Source organism: Varroa jacobsoni, unplaced genomic scaffold (assembly GCF_002532875.2).
Source record: "Varroa jacobsoni isolate VJ856 unplaced genomic scaffold, vjacob_1.0 scaffold_963, whole genome shotgun sequence".
Lineage (NCBI taxonomy): Eukaryota > Metazoa > Arthropoda > Arachnida > Mesostigmata > Varroidae > Varroa > Varroa jacobsoni.
The window spans coordinates 135713-152706 of NW_019213865.1; the positions used below are offsets into that span (position 1 = coordinate 135713).

At 40.2% G+C, this 16994-nt stretch overlaps 1 long non-coding RNA gene across 1 annotated transcript; it reads right to left on the reverse strand.

The window, feature by feature from the left end:
* Positions 1-861: 861 nt before the first annotated feature.
* LOC111265367 (uncharacterized) lies at positions 862-11673 on the reverse strand. The gene is made up of 3 exons (XR_002683436.2): positions 11374-11673; positions 10935-11036; positions 862-1693 (listed from the first exon to the last, which is right to left on the reverse strand). It is a non-coding gene; the product is annotated as an uncharacterized LOC111265367 (long non-coding RNA).
* Between the last annotated feature and the right edge of the window lie 5321 nt (positions 11674-16994).

Consider the following 16994-nt stretch of genomic DNA (forward strand, 5'->3'; position numbering starts at 1 on the left):
TAAATAACCATACCTAAATGTATGCACACTCTGTCTATGAATAGGCCACGCATTAACCGAACACAGACAAGAGCAATGTTTCGTTGAGATAGTTATACCATAGGGAATCAAAAGGAGTCACGTTTGCTTTAGCAGTCCCTGGCAATTTTATCGTCCCGATGTGCCTCAGGACGACTGCAGACAGACTCATTCAGCTAAGAAGTCAATGTACTAACTACAGATCATACACCCGAACGTTCGCGTACTGACATTGTAGACACGAGCGTAAAACTGCGTTGCTTCACAAAATACAAAGAGTCATATGCCCTGAACAAAGCCAAAACCGTGGGGCAATGCTTTGGTCTCACCCGAGTAAACAGTTACCTTGCAACCCTGCTCGGTCATCCTGAGCCAACAGATTATAAGTCGTTACGATGAAGACATGCCTATGATCAGGGAACTAATTGCCATCGAGAGTACGCTTTGATGGGGTGACATAAAAGTAGACGGTAATTGTTATCAAACATTTGCCCATTACATTTCTCGATGAGCAGTAGGAGTTTTCTTATATTCAACATACATGTTTTTGTAATATTTTATTGCCTGCCTCATCTAAATGATACGTTCTTCTTCTGAGATAGACTAACGAATAGCTTACCCAGGGTTATCGCAAGTTATTATTGGAAAAAAAAAGTAGATTTATTTTGGGCTCTTTACTAAAGGCTTTGAGAATTAGGAAGTCATACTCCTAATATTAGAAAACACGTCCCAAGGGGACAGGCTAGGTTGCCTCTAACATCGCGAACCATAATTAAGTAAAAAGCGATAATTCGTTCTAATAAATCAAGTTTGTGTTAGAAAATTATTAAACGTAAGCATCTGTACTTCTGGAAATACCTTTATTTAATACTTAATACCGAACAACGCACACAAGTCTGAGGGGCAAGGACCATACCCTACAGCATAAAAATTAGGATAAAGGCGAACGTTTCCCACTGATTTGACACTGAGTTAGGATAGATCAAATGATGCTAACCTTAATCATCGTCTAAGAACCTTGCGAGCAGTGTTTAGGGTGACAATATATAGAATACAATAGTAGTATCCAAAAACAACTTCCTCCAAAGATAACACTGAAATGTTCATAATCAATAACTAAGCACATGGCGCATGTTTCTGCATGTGCGAGTTCACCAAAATATGTTAAGAACGCGAACAGATTCCCAGCAACTGTCGAATGTCGGCCTAACGCATTGCTATCATGTCGTTCCCGTTTAGATCATAGGCCAGATATAGAGATAATGATGGGTTGACAAGTTAATTTGTCTCGCTGAAAAACGCCAAATGATGCAACTTTTTTTTTACCTTTCAAATGCTCTACCGCAGTTCCAAGAGTAGCTCGGTTGGGCTTTTATGGTAGTTGGTGCAAGGCTTCCTTTTAAACAGTGGAAATTTGAAAAAACCTTTCTCATTGCTAACTCTATCCACAACAAATGTCAGTGCCGTTGTCAACATTCATCTAAGGGCTTGGCAGAGTAAACTTTAGCAATATGAACAATCTGTAGAAGCGAGCGTGACGGGAAATGACTTAGGACAACATTCACCGGCTTTCCTACAGTTTGGCTTCATCGGTGATATATCCAAGGCTGAGCGGAAGTGCTATTTATTTGCGGCTAGTATTTACTGAAGTCCTTTACTGAAGCACTCCTGTAATCTGAAAAAATTTTCTACATTAGGAATTCCTCGTTGTATTCTGGGAAAAATTTCGTGTATATATATATATATTGCTTTGTCACTTCTTTTATGGAAATAGAACGGCTGTTAACATACTTTGGAATGGGGCTTTGTAATTAAGCTCAGAGAGATTTTCTACTAGAAGAAATTGCCAGCTTCAGACATAAACCGGTGGAAAGAAATGAAATGGGTCTACTACGCAAAGACGTCCTTTGGATATGCTAGCGTGGCTGTAACTTGGTCAATTGAGAGACTGAGCGTTAATAAATTCGGTGTGATTTAAATTTGTCAACGTGGGTGAACATTTAGGTGTGTGTTAATAAAGTAAAGGAAATAATAAGCGACTAGTATTTGCGAGAGGACACCCATATATCTGGTTCGTTTAAATCCAACCAGTCGGAGACAAAGTTTCTTAATGGCAGTTGGAACCGTAAATCTCCGGGTATATACGCTGGTCTCTTTTTACGAGCTACCGAAATATCGGGAATTAACATTGCCTTTGTATTTTTATTATGTTGTTATATTACAAACGATTTCACGGGCATGTCACTCGTTGCTTGCTGGATAATATCACGTGTTTAATAGATATCTAAATAGAAAGGATACTATGTTAAGTCTAGCCTAGCCCGTAGCCATTTTCATGTATAAAAGGGATCTATAAATTAACAATGCTTAATTCACTTACTTAAGTTTACACTTAAGTTTAATATTAATAATGTTCTACACATAGTATTAATAGAGTTCTATATATATTATCGACTAATAGTCTGATTGCTATTAAACGTTTTGGGGGGCATGGTAACTATTTCATAAGCTACACATTAAGTCATTAAGTTTAATAATTCTTAACTTCGTCTAGCGGCAAAAATCGAGCAGCACAAAACATTCTTGATGCAACTTCTGGAAATAGAAAAATATTGGCAGAAACACTACTCGAACTAGTGTTCGTTTTATTTTGTGTGGTCTATAGTACACAATAGAACAAGAGCAAAATTGTGTCTTGGCCCGCTTAGTTTTGCTCCCTACGAGCTCAAGATAGTAACTCAATGCCAAGTTGCGACGGAGGTTTGTTGGCCAATAGCAGTTATTCTGCAGTGCAGACCCATTCAATGGAATCAGCAAGGTACAAGCTGTAACAAACAGAAGGATGGAAAGCAAATTGCAGCCTTATGCTTTATATCTATCACAAGCCACCCCAATATACTCCCGAACATCCCCGCAAGGATCTCGTTATTCTTTTCTCTATCGGAGCTCAATCTAACCAGCCCGCATGGACATTTTCACACATGCACACACATGGAGAACCAATACCGCATATCGAGGCTGTACGGTTTTCCGCCGACATATCCCTTTTCAGTGTAAAGTCGGACGTCTACTTTTGAATGACCTCTGACGACCCCGTTGTCAAGCGCTTAGCCTCATCTATCGTAGGCGTGTCCTATTTCCGATTGTCCCTTCAGTCCTGCTGCTCTGCAACCGGGACACTATGCTGCCAGCAGCCTGAGGAGCAGCAGCGTCAACGGATCGGAGGCAGCGGTGACACCCGTATACTTTCGTGCCGTCGAAACCGACAGAAGACGACAGTAAAAAAGATTGTGACGACGTTAACAGCTATAGGTCCTCTTTTTCTCTCCCTTAATCTAAAAAGCTTTCCAAAGAGGGAAAGTCTTGCCTTTGAAAGTGTTTCCGGGATAGGGTATCCCTCATCCTCAAACTAAGTTCGCTAATGTTTCTCTACACGAAGCTGTATTTCCCACCGCCATTGCTATATTAACAAAGCGGTCAGAGGTTATGAGGTGTGTTTAGAGTGGAAGCCTATTTGAAGATGCGCGCTGAAATCTTTGCAGAATTCCGCAGAGATACACCGCTTCTATAATAAACTATCTAGCGGACTGTTACAAAGCGCGAGAGTTCACAATACTACTATGGACTTGTTCTCTACTTCGATGAAATTGCCTCGTTCGCTTCTGATAGACCAGGCTAGCTGCAGCATGGTTGTCTCCATAGGCCGCATTTCTTACCAGCTTGCAGAAGGGGGAGAAAGACATGCTGGTTACATTATTCTTTTCGGTGCGGATGTCATGGTCTCTGCCAAACCTTCCCTTCCGGCTGGCTCTTGGCTGGCACACTATAGTGTTCTCTATAACAAACTAGAAATGGAGCCCATTCCGTTAGTTTAATATACATGATCAGTCGTTCTTTAGGGTCGCCATTATCGACGAGCAAGTCCCCAATATATCGTTAACATTGAGCCTCGTTCAGAATGAGGAGCCAAGATACAAAACACTACTAGCAACACGGTCACATGTAGGCTAGGCATCCCCAATCAATAAGTGTGGGGTGGCTGGTTAATGTTCATGTACGAGGGCAGTATTTTGACGGTTCCCATCATAGCACCAGCCCTGATTACAATGTCGAAAGCGAGTGGCTTTTACGACGTGTGGTTTTCTTTTGATAAGTGGCCATCTTTACTGGCTGGACTCACTGAACACCGTCTTCAAATTTTTTTCCTTATACCTCAAATCATTGTACTGTGTAGATAATGGAGTGAAGTACTACTATTATTTATGCTCAGCGGTATTTTGGGCTGAACGGCCAATTTGGTACTAGGGACATTTTGCAGGACCGCAAGGGAATGAAGCAGATTTTGTTCTGGTGCATACGTTGCTATGTATGCCGACTTAAAAACTTTCTGAGGTTATTAAAGGCTGGACCCTTAGGCATTTTTAGATATTATTCGAACACATTTTTGTTCACAATTAAGCGTACACAATACGCGCACCGAATACATAGGCCTTTGTTAGGGGCACACTTTAAGTAAATCTGTGGAACATTTCGCAAACAAAAGTCCAGCTCTCACCTAAAGATCATCTATGACTACCATGTGAAAGAACGATCTAGGTAAGCGCAAAAACATCTAATCATGAGATGAAGAAGGAGAAAAAAAAAAAGCTCATAATTGTAGGTAATACTTAAGGTCTGATGTTACTCGGAAAGGGCCAGTATAGTCATAGCTGGACATTAGTATTTTAACAGTTTCGTTTGGCCAAGGATATTTAGAGACCTTCAGGGTTTATTCATATGTTAGCATAGCCTTCAGGCTCGGAGCAGTGGTCCTACAGTGGGATGCAATAAAATAGTATAATAACTGCCAAAATCTACTTCCAATATACAGTCCACTCATATATAACCAATCAATTGACTGTAAACTGTACATGTTGTGGTCCCATTTAAAGGCATTACTGATATCACCTAAACACATAAAGTCCTTGTCTATCGCTAAAACAAATATATTACAAAGTAGTAATAACTCCGGTGAACTCGTTATATCGAGATATATCACATTGCTATACGATACGATAACGGTACGGTATCAAAAGTGCTATCCGCTAAAACATTTTATCGCATAAATATTGATCTCTAATTAAATCTAGATAAATTCACTCTTACTAAATGTAAAATAAGAACTGCGAGACAGTAATTTCGTAATCGCTTGCTATATAGATAACATACAAGCTACTACGGTTGTTGTATGATGATTTTATGCAGTCCGCCGCATCGCCCTTGTATGTATATAAGTTAAACTTAATTACCAAAGTATACATTAAAAACATATCGAATAACTTGTAAGGAAGTAATTCGAACAAAAGCAAACCGTTTACTTTATTAGGTTTTCAATACGTCAGGCCAGGTCACACAATAGCACGCTTTAGTAGGAGCCCTAAATAAATAATAAATCATACATTTTTAAAGTTTTTCTCTTGAAGAGCTCTAACTATTGTAATGAAATTGTATCCGGACGAATTCGAGAGAGGTGAAATCAGCAGCTACTTGACTTCCCTTCCTGATCGACAGAGGTTTTATTCTGCCATTGTTCAACTATTTACGTAGTAATCATCTTTTCTGTGAGCGTTATCTTCATCACAGAGCGTCTAGCCAAAGTCTTTAAATAAACGGACATATTTACTCCACTGCCACGGAAGATTATTCGACGCATTTAACCACAGCACTGCTATATTGATAAAAATTTTTATAAAAAAAAAGTACAACCATTTTACATAACGCTGGTTCAAAACAAGAAAACGCCTTTTTTTTTTTCACTGAGCGAGCAATGGCGGAATATTTGGTTTGCTTGGCCATTTTTCTTTTTTCTGCATATTCCTTCTGCACCAATTAAACTAAAATGGGGCTGACCTACAGTGAGGAAATACAACAAAGATTTACGAAACATGTTTGGACAAGCCATAACTCTCGTCTGCTATCAGCCCTCGTTTTTTTTTCATCAAGAAAATTTACTTAGCTTGGCTATAGAAAGCACAAGAAGGATGAAAGCTAAGCTCAGTTGCCTAATTCTCTTTTCAGCTTTCAGCCTAAGATAAAATGTAGCTCTTCAAATCTGTGAGCCAACGGCTTCGCCTGTATACGAAAGAATTAGCATTTGACGAGACGGTTCGGTTTTAGAGTGGATTCATTATAGCAAGCGTAGGGCAGGAAATAGATAAAAAAAAAAAAAACCGTTCGACATGAGAGCGGTCGGTAGGAGATGACACGAAGTTAGCGTTTAGCCTTGTTACATCACCCGTTTGTTCCTAGTTAAATTTAGATCTCCTAGTTGTGTCGAGATGGGGCGTTCTTCAACATTTCGTTGGAGTGCGTTTCACTGTTCTAACTGGGTTGGAGCGGTCAACCGTGACTTGCCCGTTCTATATGAAGACGGTCAGTGTCGACTTTGTTGAAACGCTATTGTAATACAGTATAGTAAATTGTGTGTCTCCTATCATAGCTGGAGCCATATTGGGACAGAGCCCACAACGAACTTTGTCTGACGAATTTTTTTCGACTTCACAGGCTCCCGGAAGCAGATCTGCGATGTCTAGCGTTTTTCGTCTAGAAGGATAGTGACAAAGATTGGAAACCCCTTTATTTTAAGAAACATTTATTAGCAGCCCAGTAACCGAGCATCAGCCAGAATCCGTTTTTGTAGTTCTTACTCGCTGCTGATACAACCACCACTCACACTATGCGCAAATTGCTACCATAGTTCTTACTATTTTCTAGCCTACTTCTGGCAGAAAACCACAGCAGCGTTCTTGACTGGAGCAAGAGCTTCTGAAGTTGTAGTCAGCCACGGAGACGCTAGCCTATGGATACGTAAAATCATACTGAAGGCAAACGGAACCGTACAGAAAGAAAAGTTTGCATTATACATGTATACAAATGAATGAATGTTAGGGAACTACTCAAGAGGCACAACGCCTCTACGTTGACCGTCGGACGTACTGTTCCTACAGCAAGTACAGGGAGAATTGAAGTGAAACTCCAGAGGCATCTGTCTGCTCTGGGACAATTCTAGCGATGGTTGCATTTGACTGGAGATGTTTGCATGGTCTCCCTGGACGCACTAATGACTTCCCCGTCGACCGGTTTCACGCCGGCAAAAAACTCTTGTCGCGAAAATGCTGTTGAGGGTGCACGGCTGCGTTTGACGATAAGGGAATTGGCCTCCAAAAAGTTTCGTTGTTCGGACAATGAGCTCTATTAACTTTTTTAGCTCTTACGTCACCTTGATGACGGTTGTTGTAGAATCGCTTCACACGAACGTTAACATAGTGGTTTATGTTAGGCGCACCGGTTCAGGGGCACGGTGCCATCTACACGATGATTGCACAGATATGGTATATTTTAGCAGGAATATGACGGTTGCAGCAGCTGAAACACTAAAGCGCGCCAATAGGCTTCTGATCTGTCGCCACACCTCGGGCTCCGAGCGGAGCTGTGGAATTGCTGGACTTTTACACAATCTAGCCAATGCTGTAGCCACTGTCGTAGATGCATTGTCCGCAGAGAGCGTCGCCGACAGCTGGTTTGTTAACTTCCGTTCGCTCTCGAAAGATCATGGCTGAAAGGGACAAAAGAGGGAGAGAAAAAAAGCCTAGGTACATTGGCGGTTGGATTTAACCGCAGCTTTTGCATTGAAGAAGAAACCAAAAGTAAAATCATGAGTGTGTCAGGAGGCTGGGCACAATATCCGTGCGGACGAAAGCGCTGTGATTGTAGATTCGATCAGAGAGCTGTACAGAGCGGAACAGATACCAAATATTTATAAATAAACAAAAACACCCAGGACTCCATTTAAGTGGGCCGGCAAAGCTGGAATGAAGCATTCAGTACGTTAAGATTAATCCAACTATCTGCAACATGTCTGATCTATCGATGGTAAATCTTGATAACTTTAGGTAGATTATGTTGTAGCTCTATGCATGTAGCTTTCGCTGGATAGTCCGCTTAACGTATATAGTGGGGAGAGGCACTAATAGTGTAGGTTTTAACTGTCGAATTATCCCAAATTAGTATATGGACAATTTACAGACATTGCGAATGGCTAGATTTCGATTCAGTTACCGTTTGTCACCCTAACTGCTAGTGCGGCGGCAGAATTCATTTAGAGTCACCTAGCCAGGTCCAGTAGAACCTCCGCCTGAGAAGTAAAACAATTTGACATTAATTAAGGCCATAGAAGAAAAGACAGATCTGCGCGGAACTTAGCTCTATCTAAAAATGGTTTACGTTCCCTTGGGCTACTTTTTCAGCAGTAGTCCAAATTTTCGACCTGTTTCTTTTTTAGCTCCTGTAACCTCCTAACGTAAATGGAACTGTGATTTTCTGCCTTAAAGCGCCTTTGGCAATTCTGGCAGTAAAAGTAAAGAGACAAATATACGCAAAATACAAAAAAATTACTTTCTTATCTATGAAATAGCTCGTACCGTATTATGGAAGCGGGTCGAGTCGTATATCCTCCAATACGCTCGGGTTATTTTCCTCTGACAGGGCCGCAACACCCAGCCAAACCGACCCAGAAGTAGTGCTGTATTATATTAAAAATTATGATATAACGGACCCAATAGCAAGTGAGGTGAGCAATTATGCAAGTATCTAGCCGACCAGAGAATCGAGAAGGGTGCAGATTAATACAGTGGCACCAACTAAGGATTTTCATAAAAATTCCGAATGCCTTCTAAAGGGATGATATTTTTTTTGGATGACGATTAACGTATACGTTATGTTAGTGCTCACCGCATCAATATATAGCCGTAAGCGTACGTGTAGTAAAGTAAAATATATCCTAGTCAGACGCAAGCGTGTAAGAAGAAACATAAAACATTCAACTCGTATATTTGATAAGGTCTCCGATTAGCTATGCACCAGGTTATACCGGGTAAGTCACAGTGAGTGTCGTTACATATATCTTCCGCAGTCCATTACATTCTCAGAGGCAAATAGGGATGCGATAACAGCAATCAGTTTAGGGCGTCCATGTAGGACCACACGCGGGTACTAACTACGTTATTTTTATAATGCAAGGGGGCCTGTACTCCCCTTAGCTACAATGAACAAATTGGCCACCTTTCCACGACAAATAGCAGAACGTAATTTCAACATACTGGGGGAGGCCTTGTCATAGAGAGGTGAACCCCGCCTGTTTTCGGATCTCACGTCAGTTTTCTTTGAGGTTACATTTTTAGCCTGTATGACATGTACATGCTACACGAATTCCGCCTTTGATACACAAATTGGCATCTTTTTCGTTATTAAATCTTTGAATTGGGTGTAAAAAAAAAAACATATTGAAACAACGTTGAAGATTACAGACGAACGAAATTGCTGCAGCCGTGCGGCATCATCTGCATCTAATCATGGTTCTAACCTGAAAGTCTGTACAGGAGGTGGATGTTGATTCCTTTGTATTTAATCGCCGTCAATATTACTTTCACAAATCTATGATTCACAGTCCTATTACTGATGCATACATACTGCGTCAAAATAAGACCTCCTCTGATGAAACCGCGCCGATGCGCCGTTAAACCAGTGTCAATGCATACGCCATAAATCCCCACAAAATGGTCCAACGGCTTCATCAATTACCTCGGAGCATTTCGCTTTGCGCGCATTGAATTTGGGACTTTGCAAATGAATGCTGGATAGAAAAACTTAATGTATTTCACAGTCCTCGGTGTACTATCTGAGATATACTAAATAAACACGAGTACATACTTAGCATATACTAAGGTAAGCAAAAAAAAATGATAAAGATAGCAGCGTAGCGTCGGTGCTTGCGTCCACTCTTAATCACAAAAGATCGAGTTCAAACTTTAGATTGGTTCATGCGTATAACTCGTGTTAGCAGGTCGTCATACACGAAGTCTTGCTGCGTTAACAACAAAGGTCAATAACGAAATCAGAGCGGGACACACAGTGGTATCTTTGGAACGGCAGAGAGGGAATGGGTTTATATGGTCCGGAATATAATGCAGTCCTAAGGTATATCTATTGTTTATCCTAACTGCATCGCGTTTCGATTCGAACAAGATTATGAACAGCCTTAACTGAAAACACGCAGGGTGTAGATGCCTCGCTACGATCTACTTAAATACAACCGTGAAAACGTTCGAAAAATATGCCTGATGGCTTGAAGCCATCGTTCTATGGGATGTATCATTCATCCTAGTCGATACTTGAGTTTCTTGTCTACTGACGAATTTGTCTACTGACGTTCGCACCTTGCCTCGGTCTCAGTGCTCATAGAGCTCATCATATCTGTAGTTAAGAAGTTGTTAAATTAAACTTGCACTGCAGATAACTAGATGGCCCATGGTTGTACCGGTAAAACTACCGTATCAACTTGTTTCTGCTGCCATTGTCGGATTAAACTATCGCTCCAGGCTCTATTTATCGGTCATCAATTACTCGAGGTCAACCGATCCCCAATGCTGATATTTGTTTATTAGATGCAAGGATCAGACCGCCTTCAGCTTCGCGCCTAGCTAAAGCTGGCACTTAGCCGCGAGCTGAAGATGCTCGCTGCTTGACGTTGGCCCGATAGTCCGAAAATGAGAATTAATTCCGAATATTGATATTATTCGAAGGACAGCTAATTCATCTGTCCAGCTAGGCAGTATTTTCTAGATAAATTCGATTATTACTAGGCCGAGTATACAGTCAAAGCTGCGTCCACTCAGCTCAGGTAACGAACCTGGCAAGACTGAAACGCAGACTACTAGGAAGGTAACGAACTTATGTGCTACATCTTTCCTTTTACATATATATATACGTACCGAATTTTCGTCGATAGACGTTCTTTAAAGACATCTAGTAATGTAGAATAACGGAAAATGCTCCAGTAGGCACACTAATAAGCTATTGTGAAGTATTTTTATACCCACCTGTGGCTCCTAATGTAATAGCTGTGCAAATGTCTACTCGATAGTTTGTTTCGTACTTGCCGCCCTGACGTGACAGGAGCTTCATCTTCTCTAGAATTGTACCTGGTGTCAGTCAATAAAATAAATAGACAGGTATCTAAGCAAGTGATTGTCCACTGTAAAACCAGTTTTTTGATTGATTGAAATTCTTAGGTCTGACCACTGCGTGTTCTATTTAAGCGTCAGCGTCATTACGTGCACACACGTCTATGGAGAACGACACAAAGCATTATAGCTACTAATTTTTGAGACATAAACAGTGACAGCATTTAACCGATGAGAGGAGTTTGAAAGAAGGCTTCCCTTCGCGGGAACTTTCTCCCTTTCTTCGGCACATCCATGCTAAAACTATTTCGCTTCATCATCGTTCACCATCGTTCTATCGCCTTCTTGAGATTACCTTTTTTCCAATTCTGGCTTTGACAGCACAGCGAAAAGAGCTCACGGCAAAACGCTTCTTTGGCAACAGTCCATCGTGACAATCGCGTTAGGCACGCTGACGATTTACTCGACGACACTCGGTCACCAGGAACGATTGCAACATAAGATAATCGCAGTGTGAACGCGTCAGAGAAGGGGTTCAAGAGCAAAAGAGAGATATCACAGGGCACTTGTTTTATGTGGAAACAGAAGAGATGAGGCAATTTTTTTAAAGAAGGGCTATGTCGAATAGCACATTAGAGGATGACGGCGATACTAACGCGGCCGCTGCAATGTGATTACAGTGGCCCAAGTGGGTATCTGAAAAGCAACGCTGATTACACTGGCTGATAGAACCTAGAGTACCTACCAGATCCTTTAGGTGGACGCCTGTTCGGGCAGACAAACTGAACCTCAAGTTGTGACAGCTCAGGCTTTTCCGTGCAGAGTACAGAGAAAAGTCTGACTTTCAATATAGGAATATCAATAAATAGCGGGCATTTTTATTTATTCAATTTTTTTTTTTTTATTTATAATTGTTCAACAGGAATGTTACGACCCTATCGGAGCCTATGACGCAATATGTACAAAAAAATTTACCCGAAGTTCATTTTTGTGTTCAAATGCGTCATTGCTTACGCCAACTTGCAAGTCAATAAAGTTAAGAGCCAAAACTATTGTAAGTTTCACATGGAACCTGAACTTGTTTTGTTGCTTCCAATTAATACTTGGTCAAAGATTTACTCAAACACACAAAACCACTGCATACCATAAACAATTCTCCAATGAATAATAATAAAACTTATGATTTTTAGATTTATTATATGCTCTTAAATATTATAAAACAACCTTCCTCCTTTTAGTGCTCTTACAAAATGCAAATTCTATTTTCATCTCAGTAAAGCTCACTTAGCGTCACTATAGAATGGATGAAGGTTAAATACGTGTCTATGCTCCGCTTATGGTAGTTTTCAGTCCGCATCTATCATTTACAAAATTATCATTTTAATTTAATAATTCTAAAGAATTAACCCTTTCTCACTTCTTAAGGCATATTTGGCATACGATAATAAACGGTAGAAAATTTAACTACATTTATATATAGCACCGTCACATGTCGATTCTATAACTACCTGCTTAATGATCATTTGTACAGCCCTCTAGTACATACGTATACAATTGTATGCTGAAATATTGGAAATTTTAATTAAAGCCTTCCCTAGTACGTTATTTCTCCAGTTTCTTATTTTGCTATTTTTAATGCTACTTCTACTAAGACTATTATATCAGCTTGGTAGCTTCAGCTTGGCTAGAGCCAGCCGGGCACTACTCAAGCTCCGTCCATGAGGCACATCCTTTTCTTGTTCCCTTAACTGGGACTGTTCTGCTCAAACCAACGTCCGACTGGGGGCACGCGTGCAAAAGTTTTCTACGCTGCGTATGCAAATAATGATAGAAGTAGCACTCGTCTCTTCATGGAACCTGGTAGAGCCTTCGCTATTTTGGGGAAAGGTCTCCCAACTCAGGCAGGCAAAGTGAAAAGGGATTGGGTTAACGAGGGTTCGTAGTCGAGCCTAGCTTAGAAGCACCGAAGGACGAACAAGCGCGGAAGTCCATCGTAGGCTAGACGATTGCAGCGTTAGTTGTAATTGCTTCCGGGCCTAAGTCGTGGTGTTGAAATTCGCTCATATATCGGACTCGTTGGATCGCGACTTAACGATTCTAATAAGGTTGAAATCAAAGGGTAAAAAAATTCAAGGTGTTTTCGATTAGTGACAACCGACTACTGAGCTAGTCGCTCTCGGTTTCTCCGAAAATGTATGTATTTGGGAGATACGTTTGGAAACGAACGGATGGCAAGGTTATATGTATATGTGTGTATATATATATATGTGTACGTGATATTTTACTTGAAGAACCCTAATAAAACGATCGACTTAAAAAGCGAATTGTGACGGCTATTTTTGTTAAATATGGTTGCTTTGTTAGCAATACTCTAAAATATCTCTACTGAAGAGCGTTCCGTCGCACGTCTTGATTAATATTGACAGCCGGGTTGACAGCCGGCTGTCACTTGACATTTTCGCTAGTGACGTTTTTAAGTGAGTATAAGGCTATCGTTTGGTTTTTTTTTTTGTAAATAAGCCGTCCTAGGTAGCTCGTACACAATAATGATCTATTTATATGTATAACGTTTATATACGTATGAACACTACTCAGTTAAAAAGAAGCGTTGTTTACTAGTTCTATGAAACGCATCGTGTTCATTATTGTTTTTATTTTACTATTATTATTATTATTATTTTAGAAGCACAAAATTAGTAATCGAATTGGTTGTCTTATTGACCTACATAATAGCGCTGAACACGTACAACCCTTTATCTAATTTTCGTAAAGTTACTGCTTTTTCAATCCTGCAAGTGTTGTTGCCTTTTTCGCTATAGGCTCAGAATAAGCGGAAGTCAATTTCCGATGTACGCACCACTCTTAATACAAGTTAATCCTACGTCGATGTTAAAACCTTTACAGTTCCTCTATGATTTAAAATACCACTATATCTATATTTACAGCTATTTCTATCATGTGAAAATATTGTAAAAGCAATCCAGACAAGATTGCTAAAAAAGGAAAAAACTTAGCGTTTTAATATGCAGGTTAAGTTCAAAGGCTCTATTCCTCGTCAAATTAAGCCTTGTGGACAAATGTACGTATATATAAGTTAAACAATGCACAGCTTTATTTTAAATATCTACACTCAATAGTAACACTCATCTGAGCACCTGAGCACTGTTCGACAAGTCCGCCCCCTCCAAGGTTTTCACTTCATATCTCCATCGAGATTTCCATGAAAAAATATTTTTTTCCCCGTCAGTGAAGCGCACCTTTCGATTCGTACTTTTTACTGTTTGTCTTAGGGCTATGTGCTAGTTTCGCGCATGACCTCACCTAGAGAAGCAAGATATATTGTGGGCCTGCTGTGGCGCCATTAAAAGTTATTGTACAACGGAGAGTACTGTGCAAAGGAATTACTTACTATATGCCGCAATTGTATCACCTAAGTCTACCGTGCGGACCTTCGGGATTATATTTGTCCTATCAAGAGCCAACAGAAGATATATGGGCAGCAATTTATATATGCAACGATAGCACAGGGACTACTTGCAGCCATTATTTTTGTAAGATGTATCTGTGTTTAGATCCTTTACAGTGTAAGGGATAATACATTTTAATATACAACAACGGGATTCGATGCAAATAAATAGTACAGTATAATGTATTTACTTTATTCGCGTTAGTTATTCAACGCTACGCAAATTTACGCTCGCACACGTTCCTTCAGCGTCCAGTGGGAGACTTCATTAAAGCTTGGATATGTACTGCAACATATATTCTACCTTAGTAATTGTCACGCCCGCACTTAAAGCAGAACCATCTTAACCAGAAAGCTGCGTCCTTTTTTAGTCTGAAGCATGTTTCTTTCATCTCTAGATACACATTTTGCTAGCCATAGTAAGCTTAGTTTTGCTTGATCTTATGTTGCGTTTCCTGATGCCCATGCTGCCTGCATGCCTATTTAGCACGTGATGTTCTCTATTTTTATCGCTATTTCGTCTAACCTTTCTTCTTTAAAGTCCTCCACCAGATGTCAGCTTTGTGTGTTCGATCCGAAATGCTCTAATGTTTAGCCTTTATCTGAGATTTGCCTTTCTATTTTTGGAGGAAGGCTATTGCAGAAAAGTTTCTCTAGTGCGCGGCATAAAAACCTAAAGCACCTTTTCATCCTTCCCCACTCTCTGTATACACAAAAGTCTCAAGAAGGCCGAGCTGTCGTCGGTGTGCTGTTGACAGAAAGTCCGTAACAAGTTGACCATAATTTACTGAGGCTGAAAGCAATTGTGCAGGACGTCTCACAGCCATTGCGGAAGACATGATTTTATAATAACAATGCGCTACTTCCAATTGTTAGTGTTTCTATTCGATTTGTTAGTACTTAATCTAAAATTCGTGTTAGATCGTATGCTACTATACATCTTTTTATCACTGGTAGGTATATTAGTGTCGTATAGAACTGATATTGACATTAAATCCGCCACTATTAATCGACCGGATCTTTTTCAGCGCGGCAGCGGTAGGTATGCAAACATGTCAGTAGGTCTAGAATTAAACTAGGCACAGTTCTTCATTAGACTATTGGCACTAGGCGAAAGTTTGACTTGGTACTTGACATTTACGGGACCTTGGCCTGAATATACCAAGCAGGTTCTTGAAGTATTATCAACGACATAACAATCAACGAAAGCGTGTAATATGTTGGGCTGCTAATGGTGTTCACCGTCGCATATGTACACGCGTATGTATACTACCTTTAGAAATATATCTTGAAGAGGATAATACAAGTAACATGTAGCTTTCCTTATATTCACCATCATACCCCTAACACATCATAGCCACCCCAGCAGAAAAACTCAAGTGCTGTGATCTTTTTCATACTTTTTCGCCCTCTGTGTACGCAAAAATCTTAAGAAAAGTCAGCTGTTGCCGGTGCGCTCTTGTCAGAAAGTGGAAGCGATGCTGGCCCGCCATTGTCAACACATTTAGAAAAAATTTAAGACCACGTACATACCTTAATTTCAAATCGGCCTAGTGCTAGGCCAAGAAAACCTTCAGGGTGGCGTTAATATTAAGACAAACTATTGGTGTTCGGATAACTCTCCCTAATGCACATGCATAGTATTGATTAAGTTTCTGAACAGCTGTGCGGATCATTAGAGTAGAAGGCAACGTGAGTAGTAAAATTCTGAGACGTTTTCAATTAGATGAAAAGTAAAAAACAAATAGATAGCAGGGTTTTAAAACTTAAAAGGTAGGAAAAGTTTTAGATAGGTTCAACCCAAACCGTATTGTTAGCATTTTGAGGTAGGACAACTTCAGAATGGTTTGAGCGAGAAAAATACGGTGTTAAGCTGATAATCTATGTATGCCTTTCGATTTTGTCAGACTTCGTCACTTACGAAACTATTATGAAAGGCATTCAAAGCTAAATCTTCCTTTTCGTTACCTTTCCGGAATTAGCAGCGCCACTGTCTGAAAGGCTCACCGTAGTATTATTGCAATTCCGTATAAATGATCGTTTCTGAGCTTAATCATCCATGATGCTACACGTAAATGCATTGAATAATATGCACACAGTGAGTTTGCCGTTAGACCCATATATAACAATTACATCGATTGTTTATATTTTACAAAGCTTTGCCATAACTCCAAACCTATAAAAAACTAGAGAAACATCTTTACGGCATACGTAAAAATCTACACGAATACTAACTATACTCTTCAGTTTACGCCTCTTCTCAGCAGCCAATATCCATGCACATATTGTCATCGAACAAGCAGATTGGTCTGGTTATATATTAATTGTAAATCTTAGCGCCCGTTCGGATTATCGCTGATGTTAGGCTCGAAGGTAACTTGTAACGTTCTCTTGTTTGTTCTTTATGGGAGGAAAGACAGAAATACACCGACGTTATCATCGAATATGTATCATATCTTGAGTGAGAAGGGATAGCGTCGTCAAACAGCGCCGTTGATGACGCAAGCACA